The 12732-nt window shown below is 35.3% G+C and overlaps 1 protein-coding gene across 2 annotated transcripts in view; it reads left to right on the forward strand.

Annotated features, from left to right (window-relative positions):
* Nucleotides 1-12732, forward strand: part of LOC129943098 (ras association domain-containing protein 8) — a 447741-nt gene that overhangs the window by 260302 nt on the left and 174707 nt on the right. The window contains exon 9 of one of the 2 annotated variants that reach the window (XR_008781165.1): nt 477-498. The exons of the other annotated variant lie outside the window; for it this stretch is intronic. The gene's annotated coding sequence lies outside the window, so the exon portion shown is untranslated. Of the gene's footprint in view, nt 1-476; nt 499-12732 lie in introns of those variants that run through there. 2 annotated transcript variants of the gene reach the window in all.

Genomic DNA, 12732 nt, shown 5'->3' on the forward strand with positions numbered 1-12732 from the left:
GCAACGCAGAATAACATTCTTGACATCTGGTAAAATTTTGAGAAAAGTCGAATTGACTTTTTTTTACAAATAATAAAAACTAACTTAAAGCTGGTTAAAATTGATTTTAGACCCAAACACCTTGTACAAATTAAAGATATTGACTTAAAACTTATTTCATTTTATATATTTGGAAGAAAACTCCAACTGACGGTTTTTTTATAAAAACTATAATCTCCAAAAAGTTTTTCACAAAATTGGTAAAAATTATTGTTCAATTCTCGACACCACATATAAATAAATACTAAAATACTAAAATGAATCCCCAAATGCTTCAACTGCTATTAAAGTTGACAAAAATTGATTTTCAACTAGAAATATGGGAAACAAAAACAGATATTGAAATTTATTTTAATATCTGGGCTCCAAATTTGTTTGCATATCGATATATCCGATTAGTTTTCAACAAAAAATAAAAAATCATCAGACCTGGTTAGGTTAGGTTAGGTTATAGTGGCTATCCAAGATGGAACGGACACACTTAGGCCAGTTTAATGGCCCATTGTGATACCACATGAATCTTGAGGCTTCCTCCTAAGCTCAATGGAACCAGCTTGAGTCCCTTACGAAACGTGAGAAGCTGATTATACCGATATGATGTAGATCGTTTAGATCGTTAAAGAAGAATTCTCCTAGCTAATTCTTGCGTTTTCGAGCTAGAGCAGGGCATGTGCATAGAAGATGAAGAACCGTTTCTTCCTCTTCCTCGTCCATACAGCTTCTGCAAAAGTCATTTGAGAATACGCCTAGTCTCATGGCGTGCTTTCCTATTAGACAGTGTCCGGTTATGACACCTATTATCGAGCTTATATGCGATCTGCTTAGAGAGAGCAAGCACCTTAAACGTTTTAAATCCAGTGTTGGCCAGATGTTTTTTGTGGCTTGACACGTGGTGATGTTGGTCCACCTGGTGCCTGCCCTCCTCACAGCGTCTTGCATTAGTAGCAGTTTACAAGTAGCGATTGGTATGCCAGTACTTGCCAGACGTGGTAGGATGGGTTGTACTGTACCGTTCCTGGCGAGTTCATCTGCCTTACAGTTACCTGGAATGTCTCTATGGCCCGGCACCCAGCAAAGGTGAATATTAAACTGTTGTGCCATCTCCATTAGAGATGATCGACAGTTATGGACTGTTATAGAGTTTGTAGAGACTGAGTCCAGAGATTTGATAGCGGCCTGGCTGTCGGAGAAAATACGGATATCAGATGTTGATATCACGTTTTCTTTGAGCCAAGACAAGACTTCCTTAATCGCCAAAAGTTCCGCCTGGAACACGCTACAATGATTGGGAAGGCGGAATGAGAGACTTAATTTCAGTCGTTCAGAGAACACACCACCACCAACCCCTTCCTTGGTCTTTGAGCCATCTGTGTAAAAGTGGATTGACTCATCCTCTAAGAATGTCCTATCCTCCCAAAAAGATCTGGTAGGTATAGAAATCTGGAAATTCCTATCGAATTGTAGTTGGGGGATGGTGTAGTCTGTGTGATTTGGAATTGATTCTAAGTACCTTAGAATTACGGAGTGGCCAATGTTGTTGTTAGTCCACTGCGACGAAGCATTGAGGCGGATAGCAGAGCTTCCAGCTATTTGTTTACTAAATATGTCAAGAGGTGTAAGGTAGAGCAAGGTGCCCAGTGCCGCAGACGGGGTCGTGCGAAGCGATCCGCTTATACATAGGCAGGCTGAACGTTGAACTTTATTCAACTTATCCCTGTTTATACCTTTCTCTAAAGCAGTCCACCATACTGCCACACCGTACGTTAAAATCGGTCTGATTACCGATGTGTATAGCCAATGCGTGATTCTGGGTTGTAAACCCCATTTATTACCAATAGCTTTTTTGCAAGAAAAGAGAGCTACAGTAGCTTTTTTGACTCTTTCCTGTACGTTGCTTTTATCAGACATGGACAACATTCAAAATTTCAGTTTTGTAGATACTCGTAAATCTTTGTTTATCTTTGAAATTCGTTTTTGAACAATATTTAGAACACGAGCATATTTCACTCTCTAAAAGTTGAAGGTCTATTTTACCGAAATTTTGTTTTAAACTGAATTTGTTGAAGAAATGAGCTATAACTCAATTGGGTTCTTATTTTTCGATAAACCGAGCTTCAGAGATGAGAACATTGTCAAGAAATTGGAGCTAAGACTGCCATATTAATTTCAATAATAAGATCTTAATACTCACAAGTTACAGATGCTCATAAATTTAATATGCCCACTTTGTGAGCTTTGCCATAACCAATGTGAGTTATTCGTACCCAGTTCGTTCTTTGTATTGTATCTCCTCATAATAAAATTGTAAAAACCCTTCCTAAGAGCATAATAAATTCATTGTACATTGTACAAATCTTGTACTTGAATTTAAAGATATGAAGTCGTGATTTTCTTCATATCAGACTTAAAGTTTTAAATCGACACAAGTTACCATGAGCTATTGTGACTATTACGTCTCCCCCAAAAATAAGTTTTTTCCATTATAAATAAATTAACTTTACCACTTTACTACACCGTTCCTATATTTTTGTTTCTTCTTATGATAAAGTACTGAAAAACCGCCGCCGTCTCTCCGTCTTGCCACTTCTACTAATGCCTATCTTCAAAAAATTTCATTTATTCACCAGTTCACGTTCCGGCAATATTTCTTTATTAAAAAACATTCACTTGTTCAGAGTTTTATATAAAGTGTTATATGTGAGGACTTTTGGACTCATTTCGTTTGGCACATAACACTCCACATCTGACAAGAATTATCGCTCTTTACCCGGTTTTAACCCGGCACAAATATGAATTATGACAGACCGGAGGTGGTGATGGTGATGGTAGTGGAATCTCCCACAGGTGACACAAAACATTGCTTTTATCTTCATCTCCCTTTCACATCCTTTGTAAGTTTTACCCAGATCCTTTTCTGAAGCACAGGATGATGATTTAAAATTCGACTTCACGCCTTCAAAAAAACAAAACAAAGCACCACCACACCGCACGAAATGCTTTGTTTATTCTCCACCAGGGTTAATAATGGTGCTGTATACTGATGGGGCTATTGGGGATGGATACGGTTGAATGCAAAGGTACGTGCCAATAAATTTTCGCACGTTTTTATTGTAATTTTGAAAACGTACGAAAACTGTCAAGATGATAATAATGAGCACGACGACTGTTAAACTTCAAGAGTCCCCATAACGAACAAAGTTTTTGAAAAATCATAGGCAATTTTAAAGGATTCCCAAAAAAGTCCTATAAAGAAGAAAAAGATGAAGGAGACACTTTTCCATATACATATTCGTTTACAAAGGTACACTGGAGACACACAAACCAGATGGCTATAGGTACAGAAATGCAAAGAACCATATCAATTTTTGTTTTGCTTATTTGCTTATCAAATTGTAATTGATTGACTTCATATATGGCAAAAATTCATTTGTTAAAAAAAGGCGACAAGCCGAAGCCGACAATATTTTCTGTTCAATACCCATCAATTTCCGACTTCCGTTTCGGATGTATCAAGCGCTGCCGCCGCTGCCGACGACTCTGCCATGCAATGATATTGATGAAGGTAGCACTATGATGGTGATGGTCTCAATATTGAATTGGTCATATAGTCTTGTTGGTCCTTTTAGTCCTTATCGATGATGCAAAATGCAAACGAATGGCTGAACCGGACAGTGTTTGCACATTGAGTCCAATGAATCGATGTCGTGTCATGTTGTGTAAACATTACTTGATATTTCTTCTTTTCTGCTTTTTTGTGGTGTGTCGCATATCTGCAGGACGACAAGCCTGTGTGATCAGAATGGCTTAATGGAGGACACCTGTTGTTGCAGCAGCAAGGCATCACTGTGCTGACCCTACTTCTGCATCTGCTTCTGTCGACCGTATCATCAGCCTATAGATGTTTGTAGTTGGAAGAATTGAAAAAGTCATCAATGAAAAATGTATAATTCAATTATCTTATTTGCAACATTGTTTGCTTGATGACAAAAAAGTTGAAGTCATTTGAAAATTGGGAATGAGCCTTCAACTTAAAGTGTAAAAGGAGATTTTGGTGAAATTAAAAGACTTACATATAATTGCAAAATTGATTTCTTGGTGATTTTGTAGTGGAATGACGTTAGACAACTTTTATATCACTCCTTTTACTTAAAGATATTTACTTTTTGGGACAAGGGACCTGTTTCACCAAACACTTTTTATTTTTCACGTAACAACTTTACAAAAAAAAATTCTGTAAAGTAAAAGTGCAATTGTTTCAAAAAGTTTGCAAACTGAAAAGATTTTCTATTGCTAAATTTTTTAGACCTTATTTGAAAAGTAAAAGGTGAAAGTATTTCACCAATTTAAAAAACAATTTTGCAATAAATCTGTTTTTTTACCAGTTGCAGATTTTAAATCTGGTATTTATACAGATCAAATATGCATTTGAAATAAAATATTGACATTTAAATGTATCTAATTAGCCTTGTTGAATCGCTGTTTTGGATCTTCCGGGCTTCACCTTAATGGTGTTATTAAATGTTTTCTGAAACCATAATCACTATCTCCTTTAATCATTGCATTACGGAATGGTCGATATCCTGTGTTGAAATTCGCTTCCATCTGGGCCATAAACATCATTGGATTTAAAGCATGGTGTTCATTCTTGTGAACAAAATGTTCGCTTAATAAAGTATCGGAGAAGTTTCTCAACTTTTTCGATACCGCTTCAAATTTCTTGAACTTGCTGCTTTGTGCTATACTTTTGTTAGAAAAACATCTTCTCCAAGTTACACTAATTGTATCCTTAGCCTTAACTAGTTTCTCTCTCATATTAATTTTCATGCTCAAATTTTTCATTAAGAGAATTCTAAGGTATTTAAATTCCGTGACAACTTCAATTACCTCTTCATTAGAGAACCTTTTTTCTTTAGCCGAATTGCGGCCTCCTACTCCTTTAAAATTTTAGACTTATTAAGATTCACCATAAAACTCCAAAGCTGACTATATTGATACAAGCGGTTTATCATTAACTGTAATGATCCAGGTGATGGTTCCAAAAGAACAATGTCGTCCGCAAACAGCAATACTTTTGTTATTTGTCCGATGAAGTCTATGCCCCCCTGGTAATAGGTAAGATCTTCAATAAACAAGGCGAACAGATTCGGACTTAACGTACAGCCCTGTCTGATTCCCGATTGTGTTTTAAACCCTCTCGCCAACTCTTCTCCATTCCCTACCTTAGCAATTGTATCTGCATATAGATTATGAATAACTCTTCCGAACTTCCATGACATTCCGTTACTATACAGCTTGTGGAAAAGCGCTTGTCTACCGATCATATCAAATGCAGATTTAAAGTCAACGAAAAACGTATATAGCTTCTTGTCTTTATTCAGGAATGTTTGTGAAATACTTTTAAGGGTAATCAGTCCGAACGTTATGATCATTAGAAAATGGTCTGAATACGGTACAGTATCTATGTTCATGTCAATAATATGCTTATTCCATTCGTTGACTACGAGACTATAGTTTATCACAGATCTTCCCTGACCAGTAACAAAAGTTAATTGACCTTCCATATCTGACAAGCTTGTACAATTTTGTATTCTTAACCCGTACGAGTTACACAGGGCAATATGCTTTAAGCCTCTTGCGTTGCAGACTAAATCCTTCGCAATTGCAATTGATGTATGTGAGCAGGATATGATAAATCTTTCCATTAATTTAGTTTAACTTCCAATATATATGTTTTAGAATGTTCTTGAAACCAAAAGTTGTGTTCGCACAGTTGGTATCCAACCCAATGTATTGTCCAAAAAAGTTGTTGTAATTAACTTAAAAACATTATTTCCAATTTTGGAGGACACGAATTTGGCCGCTGCTTTTCAAAAGAACGTTTTTTGCTATAGACTGTCAAATTTCATTGAAGGTTAGCTTCAATATCGATGTATTAAAAAAATATCAACAGAATGAGGTATTTTTAAAATTGAGATGAACTAGACCATTAATGCTTAAGTTCAAAATTCTTGTTCTTTCTTCAACTCGTCAAAATTAATTTAAAAAAAAAATAGTCTCTGTCCGTTGTTTTGTTCACTTTTGTTCACTTTTATTTACTTTTTATTTTCAAAATCGTTCACTTATTTTTGTATTAGTTTTCGAAGACTTTTCAAAATTAAGTCTCTTTGCAAAGCTTTTCAATATGCAAAATATATTTTGCAAAAGTTTATTGTTTGGTAAAACAAATAAAGCAAAAATTGGTGAAACAAGAACAAATATTTTGCAAAAGAACAAAACTTTTCGGAAAAGACTTTAGACTTCGCAAATTTGATTTCGATAAAACGTATTTTTCAAAGAGGAAAACTTTTCAATTCAGTAATTCCCTCTTTGCAAAACTTGAATTTAGTAAATCATAATTTGCAAAATAAAAATGAAAAGTGTTAGGTGAAATAAGTCAAGATAAGATTACAATATGGTTGCAAGTTAAAAATACCACAATTACTAATTTACTTGCATTTTTACATACATAAGTGCTTAAATACGCTAAACCTAAGTAAAGTACTAGACTGAACTTAAATTATTATGAAGCTTTTGATCAAATCTCTCAAGTCACTATCACATTAAAGCTGAAGGCAATTATGTTTCCAAATCACATGGGTTTCTTTTAATCTTAATTCTGGAGTTGTTTTTCCTGCCCTTTTATTGCCAAATTAGGAGCTCCCTAGGGTAGTCATTTTGGGCAACTGCTTTTTATGTTAGCCATCAATGATGAACTCCATTCTGTACGATGCAGTAATATCTTAGTCTATGGCTATCATATACAAATCTTCTAAAGCATAAAATCTCTATAAACGATAGTTTTTTTCTTATCTTAACAAAACGTACCACTAGTAGCCACTGTTCAAAGCAAGTTCGTACGTTTCGCCTTAAGAGTATTATCATGGAGTAATCCTTACAACCTTCCCCCTTGTGAACATAGGATAAAGCATCCTGAATGCAGGCTCTATGGAAGCTATTGATGACATTGTCCTTATTTACTAACTTTTAATTCTTTTTTTCTTAGAAGATATATATAGTTTTGTGTTAAGTTTTCTTACGCTAAGATCTGTGTGTAAAAAAGTCTTAACAGCACTTGCTTTCTAAGCATTTGTATTATTCCATTTTAAGAAATTTTGTACTATTTAATTGTAATTGTTGATTTACAGCTGATTGGTGTATATATTTATATGAAATCTATAATTGGAGAGCTTATTGAACATTTTGACTGCAACTAAGGCTTCGTTTACAGTAGTCATATTTTATCTCGGTTATATTGAGGTAGCAAGAACTAACACTGAATTTAAGTTTTAACAGATTTTAGACAAAATTAAACTTGAAATTATACTGACAAATAATTAACATTTAGTTTTTATTATCAAATAACAGCAGATCTTGGAAAAAAACCCAGGTTCTTCAAATCGTGCTTTACAGAGCAATGTTTAGTTTTGGCATCCCTGTTAAACTTATCCCTTTGTGCAGAATCAATGTCAGAAAAGATCTTTCCGATGTATTTGATGTCAAAAAAGGTTTTAGACAAACCTATGCAACGTCATGCGATTTTATCAACAGCGTTCTGAAAAGAAAAAACTCAGTCGTTAACACTAATGAATATGTTCATGAATATGATATTGACATAATTCGAAGGTCAAAGCTTGAAGCGGAGAAGAAGGGCTTAGTGGTCCTTGGTAGGGCCAAAAAAGGTCATTGATCGACAACGTCTTGGACAAACTGTCACAATGGATAGCTATAACTACTTAAAAGGACTTTGTCTACCTAGGCATCGCTATAAATTCAGACAACGACACAAGCGCTGAAATCAAACGAAATAATTCTTGCGAATTGATTCTTCTTTGGATTTAGAGGGCAATAGAGTATTACGGTCCTCCCTTCAGCATTTAAAATCACCATCCGAGACATGGACCCTGTCAAAGAAAGATTAGACCGTCTTAGGATGCTACGAGAGAAAAATTCATCGGTTGATTTTTGAAGTGGAAGAGAAGATACAAAAACGAACTGTACGGGCTGCACAGCGATACTGACCTGCTTAAAAGAATAAAACTCCAAAGACTTAGATCGCTTCCAGCTAGCTTAGGACCGAGCTGGCTGAAGACGGATGTTGGTTAAGGCCCAGGTCCATTTGGGACTGTAGCTCCACTTTCAGTAAGTAAGTAAGCTTTCGTTATCACTTGCATCAAGTATTGAGAAGCAGTCACAATATTAAAGAAAAAACAGCATGGAACATAAAAAATTTGACTCACCTTTAAGTATTACGTCAAATTCAAATATAAGTAAGTATTATTTTGAAATTCTGCATTAGAAATTGCAGGGTATATGCAGTGGACATTTTTAATTTTTTATACATTTTAAAGTTCAAAATATTTGCATTTTATAATGCGAGTATTTATTTTGGAATGTACATGCTTGGTATAGTTTCAATTTATTTTCTTTGCTCAGAAGATTACGTCAAAAAGCAGTTTAAGGAAAAATAAATGTTACATCTCGGTCCAAGTATAAAGACACAAAAGCTAATTCTGTATTGAATGTGCTCAATTTTGATTAGATTTTTACGAAAAATTCCTATCATCTCCAAAGATACAATTAAAGTAAGTCTTGACTGTTTTCATACTTCCCACTTCACCCGATGACAGAAGATAATCTACCCATGGCCAACTATCAAAAATCTTGCCTTCCATTCCCAAAAAACAATACAAATTTATATGCTCCAAGCATTGAAGTGAAACTATCACTCCTCACACAGCTTCCGTGTATGTAACCACATAAATTATGTTAACGTCCGCCTACAACAATATAAATGTTGGTACTGGCAGTCCCGTTGTTCTATGGGTGGACACATCCGTTTAATTCCAAACGTTTCTTTTTTCCCAATAAAAAGACATATAAACCGTTCAACATACTACAATTTCTCCGCCACTACTCTTCATTTCAGACTGATACCGACTCCAACACCGACACCATAAGAGAACAAAAATGCTGACAATTGTGGAAAAATCATGTCCTTTTCGCACAATGGTTTCAGTTAGTACAAAGATTAGGATACGGGTCTACACTTTCTCGGACATTGTACAACATTTAAGGAAATTAGAAAGGACATCGTTGGTGGTGATACGACTCATACCCATAAGTATACACATATACCCAACTCACAGACATTATCATCATCCACATTAAATCCCTCCAACTCTCAGACTCCATGTCCAGGTCCACACTGTAACCAACCATTCTACGTTACGTTATATTATATGACCAAACAACTTTGATGATATCCCATGTCGGCACCAGGACATTGGAAATTAAATCCATAAAAGTTAAATGTATATAATAAAGCTATTGTCCTTATTATGCTGTTTCCTTGTTGTTCGGTTGGGCATACAAAATATTGGAGTAGATAACGAAATAAAATAAATCTGGAAGTTGCCATTTATTCATATAATATGTGACTTTTATAAAATGGTTTGTTATTATTGGTTGGTGCTTTTTGTCACTGGCTTCCTGATTTTGTAGAATTCTGATGATGATGATGAATTTTATGTTTAAAGGTTTATGGTTTTACTTTTATTGAAAGTGAGGGTGTAGGAGTGTGAGTTAAAAATCTACTTATAACGATGTTAAATTTGAAAAAAAGAACTTCACAAAACATCTGTTTTTAAAAGAAGTGTCTGCAACTTTAAATCCAATTAGAATTGTGGCTGCCTAATTCATATGTTTTCATCCATAATTCCCATAACGCTGAAGGACCTGAGCATCATTAAGTCGCTGTTGAGTTGTCATCCTTCTAATAAGTTGGTTCGGCTGGCTAGATGAGTTACCTCCTAGCTTCTTTGCCAAAGTTAAAGGCAGTTGTCCAGTGTTATTATCCTCGCTTCAGAATAGATTCGGTCGTTTCTGTAGTACTTTTGACGTTTACTATATTGAATATAAGCCGAGTGCAGATTCTTAGTATCTTCCTTTCGAAAGCTTTTAGATGATTCATAGTTGTTTTGGAGATGGTATACCAAATGTGAAAGCTGTTACCAATGACAGGTCTCAACAGCTGCTTGTACATCATTATCTTGGTGTCTTGACTTAGTCCATTAATATTCTTCTTCATCAAAAAATGGATATGATGGAAGGCCCAGGTGGCTTTCTTGATAACTTTCTAAGTATGAAGGTTAAACCTTAGCAGCTTGTAGAAATAAATTCAAAGGTACTTAACGGTCCTCCTTGGACGACAGTAACGATCCTACTGGGAGTTTTAATTTTAAGTTTCTGCAGTTTAGTTGACGATCTTCTGAAGCAAATGAGTTCCGACTTTGCGACATTGATGTTAATACCCCTCTTATTGTAAAAATCAAAGATTCGGTGGATGTGTGTTTCTACCTCAGGGCTATAAATGGTGACATTGAGGAGCACTAGGTCAAGGAATGATTGGCGTACAAAAGGTTTTCGCAGTTGACAGAACTAGGTTGGTTGGAAGTTAAGATGCTATACAGAAACGGGCCAAGTTTCGATCCTTGAGCCTCTCCAGCCCTGATGTTTTTCATTGAAGTTCTGAAATTAACTCAAGTATGTCACTCGAAGATCGTCGTAAATTGTCTCGCCCTTTTTTACAGTTTATTTTAACAGAATACATTCTAGTAAAATAATCAGTTGCATTCCAATTCCAATTCTGTAAAGGGCAGAGATTAGTTTTTTAGCCGTACTCGAATTTGGAATACATTATACATTACCATACTCTATCTTTCGCTGTCATTGCAATATTCAAGAATTCGAAACCAATGTTCCTAATGCTCACACTGGGTCTCCGAAATATTAAAGGTACTGTGAAATAAAATATATGAGTACGTTTGATGAACAAATTAATTCTAATATAAGATTTGTTCAATGCAGAAATTCTGTCTACACATTTCACTTCAATTGTGTGTTTTCCCTTTCAACTATTAATTGAATAAGTATGTGTAAAGGTAATAGTAAAGACTAAAAGTATTTTCATCGTCAACCTTTACATTATTCAAAAAAAAAATATGTGTCTTTTACATTATTCAAAAAAAAAATATGGGTTGACTTTGTTGTCAACTTTTCTGACACTTATATTTTTTAACTTTGAGTTTATTTTAATTTACTAATTATTAAACGGATTCTATTTGATGATGAATCCTACCTTTATTGTTCATATTGTTCATAATCGGAATTTTCTTTCCTCAGTACATTTATTTTTACTGACTCTTAGCAAACAAGTATTGAAAACTCAAAAAAATTTAATTCTCGAATCTAGATCAGTAGTCACTAATATTGAAAAGTATCACTCTTCTTTACACATTTTTTTTCCGAAGTAATCACCTTACTGAACACAGTGATTCCTTTCATTGCCGATATAATTTTGTCTTTAGATGAGCTAATTTCTAGTTGCTATGCGAAGATTTAACCATTTTTGCAAACACTCTGTAGTCATATCACTGTGCTGCAAAGTACGGTCCTTGAACTTTTTTCCTAATTGAATGATATCATTAAACAAGTGAAGAAATGCTTTAGTTGAAACCCCTACGTTGATAATTCCAACCTTTTCTGACCTGACGATGTTACGTCAAATAAGGTAACCGGATCATAATTTAAGTTTTTCCAGTGAAAGGGAATCTGAAGGTTGAGCCAATGTGAATGCTTTTGTTTTAAAAAATATCCTTAACCCTATTCAAATCCTTTTTTTTAATAATTCAAAAATTAAAGTTTATCGTGATAATTTGTGATTTTTTAAGAGCTTGAGAACTTTTTTTAAAAAAAAAACGCATAAAATTTGCAAAATCTCATCGATTCATTTAAATGTTGACCGCGGCTGCGTCTTAGGTGGTCTATTCGGAAAGTCCAATTTTGGGTAACTTTTTCGAGCATTTCGGCCGGAATAGCCCGAATTTCTTCGGAAATGTTGTCTTCCAAAGCTGGAATAGTTGCTGGCTTATTTGTGTAGACTCCAGACTTGACGTAGCCCCACAAAAAATAGTCTAAAGGCGTCAAATCGCATGATCTTGGTGGCCAACTTACCAACTTACAAACCACACCAAACAGTGCATTTTTCGGGATGCATGGGCAGTTCTTGAACGGCTTCTGGTTGCTCTTCACTCCAAATGCGGCAATTTTGCTTATTTACGTAGCCATTCGACCAGAAATGAGCCTCATCGCTGAACAAAATTTGTCGATAAAAAAGCGGATTTTCTGCCAACTTTTCTAGGGCCCATTCACTGAAAATTCGACGTTGTGGCAGATCGTTCGGCTTCAGTTCTTGCACGAGCTGTATTTTATACGGTTTTACACCAAGAACTTTGCGTAAAATCTTCCATGTGGTCGAATAACACAAACCCAATTGCTGCGAACGGCGACGAATCGACATTTCACGGTCTTCAGCAACACTCTCAGAAACAGACGCAATATTCTCTTCTGTACGCACTGTACGCATTCGTGTGGTTGGTTTAATGTCCAATAAAGTAAACTGAGTGCGAAACTTGGTCACAATCGCATTAATTGTTTGCTCACTTGGTCGATTATGTAGACCATAAATCGGACGTAAAGCGCGAAACACATTTCGAACCGAACACTGATTTTGGTAATAAAATTCAATGATTTGCAAGCGTTGCTCGTTAGTAAGTCTATTCATGATGAAATGTCAAAGCATACTGAGCATCTTTC

Source organism: Eupeodes corollae, chromosome 1 (genome assembly GCF_945859685.1).
Source record: "Eupeodes corollae chromosome 1, idEupCoro1.1, whole genome shotgun sequence".
Classification (NCBI taxonomy): Eukaryota; Metazoa; Arthropoda; class Insecta; order Diptera; family Syrphidae; genus Eupeodes; species Eupeodes corollae.